Below are 15,298 nucleotides of genomic sequence, written 5' to 3'. Positions count from 1 at the left end.
CTGCTTGCCAAAATATCGAGTGCTTTTCTTCAATCGACCCGCTATATTCTCATGTATGAAAACAAAATCAAATCTTGATAATTAAAACTCTTGCTATCCCAATGTAGCCTACTTAAGGTATCATCATCAATCCCAGGAATATCCATTATCGTCATCTCAATTGATTCATACAACAAGTTCATCAAAACAATTGAAAATAAGAATGCACACAATTTTTACACTTATACTGTGTGATTGCCCCCTAATCCTCCCTTTGTTGTCATAGTTCATAATTGGCATTTATCATCATCGTCCTCATCATCATCATCATTATCATCATCATCACCTTCTTCATCTTCTCATTCATGCTTGTTACCATCTTTCAATTTCATGTCTTTTCTCACTTTTCTTTCACTTATACTTTTTCAATGTCATTTTTTTAAGTAGTTTTTTTAAAGTACTTTTTCTATGGTTAGTTGAGTGAATTTTGTTTTGAATACGAATTGTACTTGTCTTACTGTGATGTTTGAGATATTCGGGTTATATTTAAGGGAGCATATTTGGGTTTTTACCTGTTTCTCCCATTGTGGAATAAATAAATAAATTTTACATCATCGGAATGATAGGCAGAGGAAAATATAAGGGCACCTCGTGCTCTCCCTCTCCAAAATTCAGATAAGGTTACACATAGTCCAAAATAGGGTGTCTTATTTTTCTTCACTTCACAAAATTTTCAATCCTCAAATATTATCACAGAGAAGATTTTCAAATTTAGATGCTTCAAACCCAAACATACCAACTCAACTTCATCTTATGATAACTTGAAACAATTTTCCTCCATAACTCTTTTCCTGTATTTCACTCTTTGTCTACATTGCTTCCTTCTCGAATACCACCTCCCTCCAAGATTGCGAGGACGTGCCTGGACATAGCAGCAGCAGCAGCAGCATAATCAGTGTAAGGCGGTGGCAACATCGACCAGCAATTCCAGTCAATTTTCCTTGAATCATGTCTCTAATGATAGGTGTCTTCAATTTACTGGTAGGAGGATGTACTCCCAGCTATAGCTATACCTTGACCACGTGTCACGGTGCCCCCCGATATAGATATACACATGTGTTGCAGTAGGCTAGCAACCCCCGGTAGCTTAATTACAATCCGAGTCTGGAATACTAATGAAGAGCACGGTCAAAGCAGCAAGACCAGTAGCCGGGTATACTCTGGACACGCCTACTAAAAATTACAGCGTCCATATTTAATGGGCCCAATACACTGCCCGGCGTAACCCCTTCTCAGAAGACAAGAATCTAAATCTCGCAACTGCTATCGTTTTATCTCCTTGTCGTTCATCCAATCTTCCGTCTTTGTTCAGCATGCCGAATGCAGTTTCCTAGGCGGCTAAAATATTCGATATCGAATGCCTTTCTGGAAATGAGTTATTTGTTTGTTTAGCAGGAATTGAGATCCAATAGGATGAATATACAAATCTGGAAGATTTACTTTATTATCATAGAAATTAAACGACCACAAGATCATTTCTGATAACATTATCCCAGAATCACTTGAGACACTGGGAACACTGTTTGATCGATCTTACTAAACGAAACAGTATTGAAGTCAATCATTTAATTCGTATATTGTGATTACTTTCTATTGGAATGTAACTGGTGTACTTAAAAGATCCCACTATAATTGAAAGAATAAGACGTTGTTGTTGTATATAGTGATGGTATTGACAACATCAACGATTTTTTCTTTTAATTACAGAGAAATAACATTTCTCACCGTACAATCAAATTAGCGTACTATAATATGCATAGAAGCTACTCGTCTTTTATTATAGTATTCATAACTTAGAACCGGAAAATTAGAGCTTGTTGAGCTATAAGATGAGACAAAGGAAAAATAACCTTCAAGAGGTGAGGTAAGAAAATACGTAGGGATCGGTTCTGAGTTGGTTTTTGTGAATCGATTGAATAGTAGTTATATTCCTAATCTGTTGATAAGTTATGAAAGAGCTGTATTACTGTATAATGGAATTGAATATTTTGAGATGTGAGCTTCATTTATAATTCTTATATGTGTCAGTTTCTGTAGTTGTAACTTCTCTCCCCTACCATCAGTATCCAAAACGAAAATTAATGTTTTAGACCAACAAGCATGTTGAACTTTTTGGTCAGAGCATTCAAAGAATTGCTCCATATCATCATGAAATCATTGAGAGTATTTGCGAATTATCATGTCTCAATAAAAGTGTGGGAGAATGCAGAAGAGTCATCTTCTATCTATGATGAAATGGAAAATTGAATAAATTATAGTGGATACAAAAATATAAGTTTCGTTCATTTAGATATTCCTTACCTATATTATTATTATTATTTAAGTCTATACAATCAAGATTGGGAAGTAAGAAGATTAGAACCACCAGCAACAAACTCGACTTTGTGATTTCACTTCATTTCGTAGTTCAAAAGATAGAAGTCAGTGTTCTAGTACAGCCACGTCAATCCAGTTACATTTTATCAAGCGGCAGTTCCGTCTTTGTGATCAACACAGTGTCTTCCAGGAGACTTCTTTTTGACTCCTTTTTCGCCTCTCTCTTACCCCCTCACCGTCCACCCTATCCTCTTTCAAAAAGCAAGCAGCATCGACACAGTGAGCTGAGAGACTGTTTGATCTCGCAGCTATCCCAATTACATTGCAGGATCTAGAGTTGCTATGGTAACTGGGGTGGGGGGACGCTGTCTCCACATCAAAGAAAAGCGAACGGCACTCATTTCTGTTGCCCCTCACTTATTCCTCTCCCCCCATGCCACCAATACTGCCGCCCCCGGCCGACGAGCCACCCCCGCGAGAACAAAATTTGCCACCCCCGCTTGTTCCAAGGTCCAATCCCTAACAATCACCGGGATAAAATCCTGTCGTCGCCCCTCTCTGATTCTTGAAAGGCTTCTCCACCTCTCCCTCCCTACAGTGACAAACAGTAAATTCTACCGCATCGACACCTCTGTCGAAGGTTTTCCGATACACGGTGGCACTCACTATACAACCTGAATACTGTTCGAGGTCTTTGCTGAGTTGTATGGAAATGCAGTATTACTCACGCTTGAGCTTACTTTCCAAAGTTTGGGAACCCAGGAATTTTCAGGATGGTGGGGTTGTATTTGAAGGTGATAACTTCTTAAGAATGATTTCAAAGTGCTGCAACTGTTGAATTTTCCTTACGTGATAATGTGTGAAGGATAAAGTAATTAAAATAGACTGGGAATCTCTTACTTTCCTCCTTAAATACTGAATCATATATCAACAAAAACATTAATTTTGCCATCTATAATAAATTTGGTAGAAAAATAGCACAAGGACTACCTTATTATTTTATCTGACAATTTTATCAGACTAGTGTCATTTGCATTGTAAATAATAAATAAATGAAAATAAAATCATGTTCCTAATAACAATAGTGAAGTTCAACAAATTCACATTACAAGTGTGTTGTGTGGAAGAGGTTAATAGATATGTTTGTATGATTTGATTTATTACAATTCTATGATACTTCTGAGTTTCAGTTCCAGCATTTTACTTCCAGTGATACGAAATAACGTTTCAAAAGATATAGCCTATTCATGCAATTGCAAGTTGTGAGATTGCAACGGTTGACATAATGTTCCATGAAGAGTCGGTCACTTACACATTCGTCTTACATATTCACTGTCTTCTTTGTATACTAAATCTAAAATGATGCATTATTGAACTTAATTTGAAGATACCCAACTGAGTTGATTAATTGACATTTTAAAATAGAAGGTGACTTGGAATACCTATCCATAACTCCTCTTACTCATTTATTTGATTTTGTATTTTGAAATTAATTAATCTGATAAATCCAAAATTGTAGTAGATACATTTTTTTAGACTCAAAATAGTGTGTGAATCATGTTATCATTTTCACATAACCTCTAGACTGTATATTCCAAATTGAGGTTTAAAGCAGTTTTGGGCAAATGCCTGTTGTTTTTACCTGGATTGTATTTGTATATGATTAAATGAATGAATAAATAAATAAATTATTCCCCAATGAGGGAGTAATAAAACACAATGAACAATCTAAAGCTACAATCAGCTTCAACTAGGAATTGATTCATCCCGAATGTCCCACAGCAACATGCAGCAGCGTCCAGTGATTCTACAATATCTTAATGTTGTACAAGATAAAGATACAAAAGGTGGACTGAATTCATTTTTTTCAATTTTCAAGATTTTCGAGAAATTAACAAAAACTAAATATTCCAGTGGTTACTATCGCAGGTGATTGTGGAGCTCTCAGTTATTCCTCAAAATCATAGTGTTGCCTGCATGATGAATATGCTTTTATGCCTGGAGTGGACTGAGAGCAGACAACGTGTCTAGGCTAGAACGCTGTTAGCAAGGGAGTGCAACATGGCATCACGCAGGCCGAAGCCTTATTCATCATAACTCGATTGCCAGCTAATAATCTCGTTTGTGGCCTCTCTTTGGATAACGGCGTCCGACTAATTGGATCACAGGGCGCAAACTACCCGCCCTCCACCCTGCTTCACCATAAACTACCCCTACACCGCGTCTATGGACCACGATCATCCCCAAAATGGCTCACGTCAACACTGAGAACACTGGTCTCTTTGCTGATATTCTGGTTAACTAGACTCTGGCAGGATTCACTTTGAACTGTCAGTGAAGAACGTCAAATCCGCCCACTATCAGCAGCATCTATAGGGAATTCATCACTGCTGCCCATTCAATCAAAGATATCAGTTTGAATTGAGACTCTCTATAGTGGAGTATGGTTCTCATGCTATGAAGGCTCCAACATAGTATCATAGCTAGCTAGAAATATACAAATTGAATTTTCTTAGCTTCGACAACTAGTGACATGCTTTGACATATCATGCCATTTCTCAGTGATTGAGTAGCTTGACTACTTGAAAACGACATTATATTTCGGGACATGTCGTGAGCAATCATAAAAATTTTAAAAAACGTACTTTTAATCCCTTAGTTTTTACATGAGTACGAGTATCTTTTACCAAAAAAGTGGATATTTGCTAGAAATGCTTGATACTGAAGATGATATTGTCAAAATAGTTCCTAGATAGAGTATGTATGATTTATAATCATGATGTCGATTGATGCTTGGACCAAATTTTTCATTGAGAAAACTTATTTCAGTACAGGAAGATTCATAAATCCACGTTTTTCAGTTTTTGAATTACTGGATTTGACTAATAAGTGATTATGTTTCTCAAATATAGAGAAAAACTGTAACTGCGACACCATGAATGTGTCTTCTGCAAATTTCATTTTATTTCGAATAGTGTAATTTAGTCATCATTTTTCATTTGTGTAATCATATATTTATAATTTATTGTGAGATTGTTTTTTCTTATTGTGCAATACATTGAATTGGATTAGGAGAAATTAATCATGATAGCATTCATACTGTTAAAAATACCAAATACTGTTATTCTTCAATGTTATTCTTCCTCAATCTAGTCTTTCGAAAACAGTACAAGAATTGATAACATGAACTCATTTAGATATACGGATATTGATTTTAATTCGGGAGAGTAACAATTTGGAATAATTCTGTTGTTTTTCTCCCAATCAATGTTTTGATTTTCTGCTTGTGGAAATGAAATGAATGGAATAGATAATTGTATCGAATGCTCCTTGTATCTTTTTTTCACCCCCAGTCAATACTTCAGTCATCAATCCTCATGAATACTACAATCTACAGTGGTCATCTTCATATCATTACTTGTATCTTCAGTCATGTTTCAAGGATTCATCCACTGAATAAGTTGACAATAGCTCGACAATAATGGTCAAAAATAGAAAGCTACCATCGATTTTGCCACATGTAGGGGGAAAGAAATATTAAAAAGTCATAAATTCTTTCTTTCATTTTTCTTCGCCTTGACTTACTCTACCAGGACATCCGCTATATATAGACAAGAATATAGACATATATAAGTGTCCCAACATACCATACATGCTCGGCTTCCTGAATATATCTCTCCAAACAATGAGAACGTAATAAAAAACAAGAGAGGGACATGATAAACAGTGTTTTCTCTTTCCATCGTATAAGGCACTACGTATAACTGTCTCTTTTTATAACAGTGTAGGCCTAAAGATGCGTTCCCTGTTATGTTTTTCGGGAAGAAGGAGGTTCCCCTCTGTAAACTTGAATGCGTGACGTGAGGAATAATAATAAAAAGAAGAGGGAATGATAATAAAAAGAAGACGACTGTATGTGAGGGTGATGAGTGTAGCAATGGACAGTGAGGTTCAGAATAAGCTTAAGAATCCTGTAAAGTGTAAAGTGGAAATAATTCTCTATTACAATATATTACAAGCTCTCGTAACTGCATTTATGTGAATTTCCAATATTTTGATTCTACAGTAATTGATGGTATGTAATACTTTCTGATGTGTTTTACATTTTTGCGAAAGATTCTTAGGGCTTATGAGTCCGGAACAATTCTGCAACTAATGAATAGCACGAACAATATAGATTCGAGATCAAGCTACATTGAATATTTGACCGAGCAAAGTGAGGTCTAAGATTCAAGTCGACGGTTTTGCATTTCTCTTTATGTTTATATGTTTATATTTAATGTTTTTATTTTCCGCATTTACGGTAAAACGCGGTAATAGATTTTCATGAAATTTGACAGGTATGTTCCTTTTCTAATTGCGCGTCGACATATATACAAGGTTTTTGGAAATTTTGCATTTCAAGGATAATATAAAAGGAAATGGAGCCTCCTTCTTACGGCAATATTAGGATTAAAAATCAGATTATAGAATTATTCATCATAAATCAGCTGTCGAGAGGATTATAAATTGCATGCAATTCAATATCTCAATGTAACTTAGTGAAAAAACTGCTGTTGTGTGGACTGTTGCATGCAGTGAGCCATGCGATTGATAACTTGAAGTAGCATAGTATTTTCTCCCAACTTTTCTCTGATTTCAACTCTGTAAGCTTTTGATGGTGGTAGCATATAGCTGTTCACAACAAATAAATCAGCATTGTCGATACAACAACCCAAACAGCCATTAGTCGTTTATACACCGATACTTCGCCGACAAGACAGGGCAGGACAAAATTTACTCTGATGGACAGTATTAGAGGAGACTGTGGTTTAGAACTGTGTGATGTTTACTGTTCACAGAACCACTAGTGGAATAAATACTATATTCTTTATATTATATTATATAACATAGGATTAGAAATTAGTAAAAATGGAGACGTAGTTAATAGCAGACGTGCAGACCCAACTAAATCGTTCCACAACAGAATTGAGTTCCAGCCTATCAAAATGACAGATTAGCTGTACTGTATGATATCTCACTTATTTCTTCATAAGTAGAATAGGTAAAATATTTATTATAAGTAGAATTGTTGAAGATTCAATCAAATTTCGATTCACCCAATATGACGAGCATTGAAAAACAACCAAAGCTCTTCTTGCTTCTGTTATGACATCAATTTTATTACACTTTATAGCTCTCACAAGGAAACTAATCACTTTCACTCAAAATATTTATCATCAATATTTCATCTTCCATCAACATATTTATTCATCACTTCATGAAATCTTCTGATCACCTTTATCCTTATTCCACATGATAGTTCATACTCTCTCACTGCCAACATCAATATCACAGTCGATTATACAACAGTTATAACTCCAATACTCCATCTCCTCGAGAATTTGAAGCACTTGATGAAGATTTGACTCCCTATACAACCTCACTCCAAGTCAACCCGAAATCAAAGGTGACAAAGCCAGACAGCTTCAGTCATCCTAGTTGTCTGTTCAACTGTAGTGGAATCCACTTTATACTGTCAGCATTGCTTGGATAGGGGGTGTTGATGTTATGTATGAGAGAAAGTGACAGTTCGAGGTGTACATTTGCAACTGTAGTTGTGAGAGTGTGTCGGTGTGTGTGTGTGTGAGTGTGTGAGTGTTTATGTGCCCAGACCATGAGGGAATCTAATGGATGAGTTATACGTCATTGAGGAGCACGCAGACCTGGGGTGTCGAACGGTGTTGAGATGTCTTGGGGAGGAGAGGGTTGTTGAAAGGGGTGAGTGAGAGAGAACTGAATACGCTTGGGGTAGATGTGGGGGAAAGGGGTGGGAAATCATGAATATTCAACTTGCTGATAGAGAGCAGGTCTCTCGAAATCCCAGTACCCAGGCTTCCTCTGTTTACAGATGAACTTGATAATTTGACTAAATTAATTAGACTTTTTCTCCCGTCCCCATCAGTGCAGGTTTCCGTGCATTTTTATTTCTCTCCCCCACCCCTCACAGCTGTCATTATCATCATCAACATCATTCTCTGCACTGCTTCCAGCTTTCTTTCTTAATTTTTCTTGTTATTCGCAGTCTTCTTACGCCACCGCAGCTTTCTTTAGCCTCTCCCCTTTCTTTCTTTGTTTTCACTTTTGCTTCTACATTTTCCTGAGGCTGCTCCTTCCTGTTTCATCTCCAGTCACTTCTTCTTTCATATGACTTCCACCTTTTTATTAGAATTCTCTCAATTTCAGAAGATATATATTATGTAATTCTTCTCTTTTCTTGATTTTTCTTCTCCATTCCACCAAGTTCCACCTTTTCATTCTATTCTTTTTTCCCTGCTTCATCTATAGCCTCCCATTTGTGTTATTCCTCTGTATTTTTCTTGTATCTTCTCTTCTTCTTATTTCTCTCTACTTCCTTCTACTTTTGCTCTACTCTCCTTCCTATCTCGATCTTTCTATCCACAGGATGTTATAAGTGATAATTGATAGTGAACAAGATTATTTCTCCTTCTTTTTCCTCTCTCCTATTTCTTCAAACATTGTTCTTCTCCAACCGTCTTTCCACTCCATTTATCTTTTCTACCTACGTTCTCCGTCTTTTCTCACTTATCGTCATCTTTTCTGTTATTTTACCTTTTATTATCAGTCTCCTTTCCATTTCTATGGTCTCTATTCTCGTCTCCACCAACCCTCTTCTCTTCATCACTCTCTCTTCGAATGCTTCATCTTCTCTCAAGACTTCACCCAAAACATCTTATAATTATTTTTCAGCATTTACTCCTCTCCATCTACTGTTCTTCTACTTCTTATTTCTCTTTATCTTATCCCTGTTTATCAACATTATCACCACTGCCACAAGCCAAATTATCATTCACAATACTCTCAACAACTAGGACTCTTAGACGACTCTTTCCATTCTTATCGTTACCCTTGTTTGCCGATTCTTCCTCTTCCAAATTCTCCTTCCCATGCTCCTCCTCCTCCTCTTCATGTTCCTCCTTCCGCTTATTCTTCTCGTCCTTTTCCTTCCCCTTCTCTTTACTCCTGTTCCTCCTCCTCCCACTTCTCTTCCAACTCCCCCATCTCCTACTATACCTCCTTATCTTCCTCCTCAACCTTCTTCATCTTATTCTTCCCCTCTACTTTCTTCATAATCCGCTCTTTCTCCTTCACCTCCTTCAATCTGTTCCTCTTCCTCCTGCTACTCCTCCTCCAACTAGTTCACCTCCTCCACCTCCTCCTCTTCCGCCACCTCCGTCATCTTTTTCTACCTTCTTCAAATTACACTCCTTCTCCTTCTTCACCTCCTTTATTCTGTTCCTCCTCCTCATACTTCTCCATCAACTACTTCACCACCTCTTAATCCTTCACCTCCTAATCCACCTCCTGCTCTTCCTTCTCGACCTCCTACCTCTTCTCCTACTCCTCCACGACCTTCATATTCTGCTCTTCCTCCTTTTCCACCTCATCCTTCTCGTCCTCCCCCTCCTTCAACTCCCCCTCCTCATCCTGACCGTCCTCCTCATCAGTCTCGTCATCCACGCTTCTCATTGTTTCTCCCTACATTACTCCTCTCCACCATCTCCCTCACCAACCACCCCATCTTTATCATTTTCCTTCTCCCAGCCTTCTTCAATCCGTTTCATTACTCCCCTTCGTTATCGGCATCACAAGAGGTCTGAAACAACAACTCAGATAGCAGACCACCAGCTCTTAAAGCCTTTTGCAACGAGCAAAATTTACATTTCTTTCTTATCTCCACCCTTTCGCACCACTCTTCACCTCCCTCCACTCTCAACATGACTACTCTCTTCAAAATTTCTCGAAATTGATTTAGAAAAAAAGAGGCGGCTTAACAAAGAAGTCCCCAAGAAGCTGTGAACTTTTCTGATTTTTTGTCTCCTAATGAGTGGTAGCTCCTCTATCTCAATATTATGAGTTCCAAGTTCTTTCAAGTCTACTGTATTTTTCCATCGGCAGATTCTTTTCACGGGATGTTATCAGTGATAATTGATAGTAAACAGATTATTCTGCGAAGTATTTCTAATCCTGAGCTTAGCTATTCCAAGTACAAAGTTTTTTCTTGATTTGATAAACTTCAATTCTTGAATAACATTATAGATTCCTCTTGTTTCAATTCCTGGTTCAACGGTATTTTCATTATTTCTCGAGTTTGTAGTGGTGTTGATTCAACAAAAAATTATTTGAAATACATTGTGTGCTGAATTATTTGAAATTCCATGTGGCGTTTGAAATTTTTGAGTCTTTCTCGAATTTGTATCGTTTGACTCAGAGGAAATTTGTCAAGAATTCGCTATCACACTCAGGTTTTTATTCATTTATTTGAATATAACAATAGTGCGATAGTATCCCTCTAGATGTAAGCTATTTGAGGGATATATGGAAGTAATCCATTACATACAATAAACGAATCAACAATAGTTTTGTTTTCTTAATCGACCTGATTATATTTCTTAATTTTTTTTGTAACTGATTGTTCTGTTTTGTCCATTGCACCATAACTTAAATATTATAAAATGGAAAAAAACTTTGCTTGGCAAGCGACAATTAAAAAGATATCACTTTGTTATATTACCTAATGTTATTCACTCTGATACAAATATTTATTAAATCATTATTCATCTTCATTGTAGAATTAAAGAAATTTAAACTTAATAAATACATAATATTACTTCCTGAAACTAATCAAAACTATTCATTCTTATGAAGTCTCATTTTTACTCTGTAACATTGTCAACTCTAATGGCAATGAATTTAAAAGAAATGTGATTCTGAATTCTAGGACTCTTTTACCATAGGCATTGCTATATCTCTGGGTTCTATAATTTCTATGTCTCAATGTGTATTCTATTCCGTTCATTTCTCTATATTCGTTCTTGAAGTAGTTTCGTGACAAATTTGTGAACCTGGCTAAAGCTTCCACAGTCGAATAGTTTTGAGTATTTCCCATGTTCTTTAAAAGAGTGAGTGATAACTAATGGGAATGCTGAGGTATTTCACTTTTGAATTTTATAACCAAAACAGGCTTTATTCAACTACCACATCATCTACGCTTCAAAATATGGGGAGTCAATTAAGACAAATGAAGAGTCCATCCGCATGTAATCTTTTAAATGGGGTGATATTGAAATTCAAAGAGTTTCAATATTGTAGTATCTTTACTTCTCACTGTTAAGGAGGTTATTTATTCGTAGATGATCTTCAAATAATATTGAACAAAGATATAGAAAAATGTACAACAGATGACACTATTGTGTTTGCTGACTCCATTGAAGGTCTGCAACAGTTGATGGACAGAGTGGTGGAAAAGAGTTCGCAATATGGTTTAGAAATCAACACTAATAAGACAAAACTCATGGTAATAAGCAAGGAGAATGTAGGTGGAGTACAATAATTGTTTATTAATGAAAATACAATAGAAAGAGTCTCACACCATAACTACTTGGGTACCATCATCAATGAGAAATGGAATAACACACAAGAAATAAGATACCGCATAGAAAAAGCAAGAGTTGTCTTCAATAAATTGAGTAAGGTGTACAAGAGTTACGACCTTACTCTATTAACTAAATTGAGACTATTGCATTACAAGTGTTCTCCGTTCTGTTGTATGGGGTATAAGCATGGACCCTCACAAAAGAAACAATGGTAAATATTGAAGCTCTTGAACTCTGGCTGTACAGAAGAATGCTGAAAATATCCTGGACGCTAAAAGTTACTAATCAAGAGGTTCTCAGGAGAATGAATAAAGAACCGGAGCTCCTGAATACCATTAAAAGTAGAAAACTCCAATACCTCGGCCACATTATGAGGAATAGCTCAAGATACAGACTTCTGCAAGAGATCCTTCAAGGAAAAATCAACGGAAAAAGGGGACCTGACGGAAGGAGAATTTCATGGCTGGCAAATCTGAGGCTATGGTTTCACCAGTCATCTGCAGAGCTGTTCTGTAGCGCCGTCGACAAAATCAGGATAGCCATTATGATCGCCAACATCCGAAACGGAGCAGGCACGTGAAGAAGAAGATATAGAAAAATGGAAGAACAACGATTCTGATCTCTCTTCTAATAACGATTGTTTATATGCCAACTCTATTGTCCAATACCAATGAATAACATACAAACTAATCGACTTTTATGTCTTAGACGCATTCCTTACTGCAGTAGAAGTCCTGCAGCCTACAAAGAAATTCACTACTGAAGTGAGTAGCCCATTAAATCCGCAATTTTTATAAGACTCCATTGCGATTAAACTCTCACAGGTCGCCTGCAGAGCAGGCAAATTTGCCGTAGTTACGTTCCATGCAGTGCGGCCGTAAAACAGTTCTCTTGTCGTTTCTTATTGGAATAATTTGCTTCGACTATGACAAATTTATGACAAGGCCTGCCAGTGAGATCTGTCAGCATTGATTGAATGGGAAGTGTTGAAGCCTGTCCATAAGGAGTGCTGACAGTTTCAAGTGAATCTGCATTGGCGCGCTGCGGGTCAAAGACCATAAAATATGGCCGAATGATGCATAAAGTGCCAGCTATCATGAATACGGCACATGTCCTATGGTAAGCCAGTGTCTACAGTTTGAGATCATGGCTTCTGGAGTAATAGTATGGTGGCTGATGGTGCTAAATAGATTATCCATTATGATGAAGCAAGTTCTAGCATTGATTTTGAAGGAAGTAGTTGATGGAATCATCATTGTTATAATGGAATATTCCATGACTTAATATGAACATTCGAAACTTGAATACTCCTTAACTTGATAAGAAAATTATTCTATATAAATGTCAGATATTATTATATTAGATATTATTAAATGTATAGATATTCCATAAATGTGAGCTATGGTTATTATTAAGGACTATAACGATTCTAAATTTTAATGTTGCGTATAAAACGCCTGCCTCACAAGGCAACGAAGTAGAAGCGTCTAATTCTTATGAGAGCTTATTATCTTATTCATTCGTTTTTTATTTGTAGACTAACAATGATGAAAGATCAAAACAAAACAGAACTCAAATGTCCGCAATTCAAAATTCAAATTTCAATAACGAATGTATGTTTCAATGTTCTAAAATTCTAAAGAAAAAATAAATATCCAGAACTAATCATTAGTTATAAACTTATAATAGTAATAGTGGATATATATCTTAATTTCGAGTTGATAAATTCAATCAGATCATTGTAATGAACTATATTATTTCATTATAATTTATGTATTCCACATGTTTGATATTGTTTTAATTTGTGTATTAAATCTGTTATTGGATATCAAAAATGCTTCAAAAAAGGGAACTATGATGTTATTTTATAAATATTCTATTGTAATATTGCAGCTTAAATATTACAAAGTCTCTCTTATTTTTAAACTATTATGATGTACGCAGAGTATCCCAATTGGTTTTGGTCTACGGTGTGTTAAAAAAAAATATATAAAGTTTGCAACCAACATTATTTTATTGAAATGGTAATTGTACAATAAATGTATTTTGTTTTGTCCGGTTGTTCTTATTATTTTTGTAACCGATTCCAGTTTTACTTTCGTCATTGAACAGATGCAAACTTCATATTTACCCTTCATAACACTCATAAAAAGCTTGACAGAAGTTGTCACATTATAGGCTTGGGTAAAGAAATTGACTGATCCGATATACAAATACAATACAGCATACGGTACCGGTAGTTGAATAATCAGTAAAGTGATTCAGATTTGAGCAGAACTGAGCAGATTGCATCCAACAATCGAACCAAATAATTTTTTCAACTCATAGAGAAAACTCCAGTCATTAAAGATTTGATTTAAATTACAAAAATAAAAATTTAGTGATTGAAGAAGTGAAGGACGGTCCAACAAAAAATCAGAATCAATAGGCAACAGTACCGTAGTCGGTTCACGAAGAACCACTCAGCGCTACCTATCGGGATTTTAGTGAAGCTCTGGTGGCCATTTTGTTTAGGCGCCCTGCCAGAATAATTTCCCCGCCCATTTCAAAGTCCCCCTCAATTTCCACCATATATGCAGACATAGATATAGAACCTGTGCTGGTTCATGGTATATGACTTCTAGCACTTGTAGTATGTACTGAAGTATACAGCCAAGTGACGAGCTTTATAATCTAAGCTTAGATGTTAAGCCTATGCCATTTTATCTCATTTACTCTGCTAACGAGGGAGAAATCATTTATATCATATTAGTTCTTGAAGAAAAATAAGTCTATTTTCATGAATATCCAGTATATATTTTGAGGATGAAACATGTTAGAATCCTTTTATTGTTATTGTGATCAATTGAACTATGTCTTCTTCTATTTCATATGTTGCCTTCTGATTTGGTCATTAGAATGAATTAGTACGCATACATCATCATTATTTGTCTATGAATATCCTATATTATCTCAAATATGTACCAAATTATACATTCATGTTCGATATTGATAGAAGTAATACGAGCGAAACCAATGTGAACTGCAACTCTGCAACTACAATGAAAAGATCAAGATACGATGAATTCGAAATCCCCTCACATTCTTTAATATAAATGACAACGAATGAATAGTTTGTGTATGCATACCGACATTGAATTAATATTTTCAAAACAACTGAATTAATAAAATAAAATCAATTTCAATTTCAGATTCCAGATAGAAAGCGATCATTGTACTAAATGTACTAAACGGCTTGGGATTGGGACACAAATAATTGACATTCACGAAGTTTTCAAATTCAAAGTGAGTATTGTTAGGATATATTATTATCAACAACATTTTAACTGGAGAAGCTTATGGATAGAATGAAATGATATAAAATAAATGGAACTAATGTCAAATTTTCAATCTGTATCTTTTCGTCTAAGCCGTGACTTAGTTGTATTGCATACAGAGGGTTGATTTGAAAAACGATTTTTCAAGCTTATAAAACTTGTATAATGTATATGACGAGATGTTTATTC

At 35.9% G+C, this 15,298-nt stretch overlaps 1 protein-coding gene across 7 annotated transcripts in view; it reads left to right on the top strand.

Moving 5' to 3' along the window:
- Positions 1 to 15,298, top strand: part of LOC111049500 — a 169,323-nt gene that overhangs the window by 57,865 nt on the left and 96,160 nt on the right. For 4 of the 7 annotated variants that reach the window (XR_005572501.1, XR_005572502.1, XR_005572500.1 and 1 more), the window contains one exon: positions 14,984 to 15,077. The exons of the other annotated variants lie outside the window; for them this stretch is intronic. The gene's annotated coding sequence lies outside the window, so the exon portion shown is untranslated. The remainder of the gene's footprint in view (positions 1 to 14,983; positions 15,078 to 15,298) is intronic. 7 annotated transcript variants of the gene reach the window in all.

Source organism: Nilaparvata lugens, chromosome 11 (assembly GCF_014356525.2).
Source record: "Nilaparvata lugens isolate BPH chromosome 11, ASM1435652v1, whole genome shotgun sequence".
NCBI lineage: Eukaryota > Metazoa > Arthropoda > Insecta > Hemiptera > Delphacidae > Nilaparvata > Nilaparvata lugens.
Note: the sequence above shows the minus strand (reverse complement) of the source record. Positions and strands in the feature narration are given on the sequence as shown.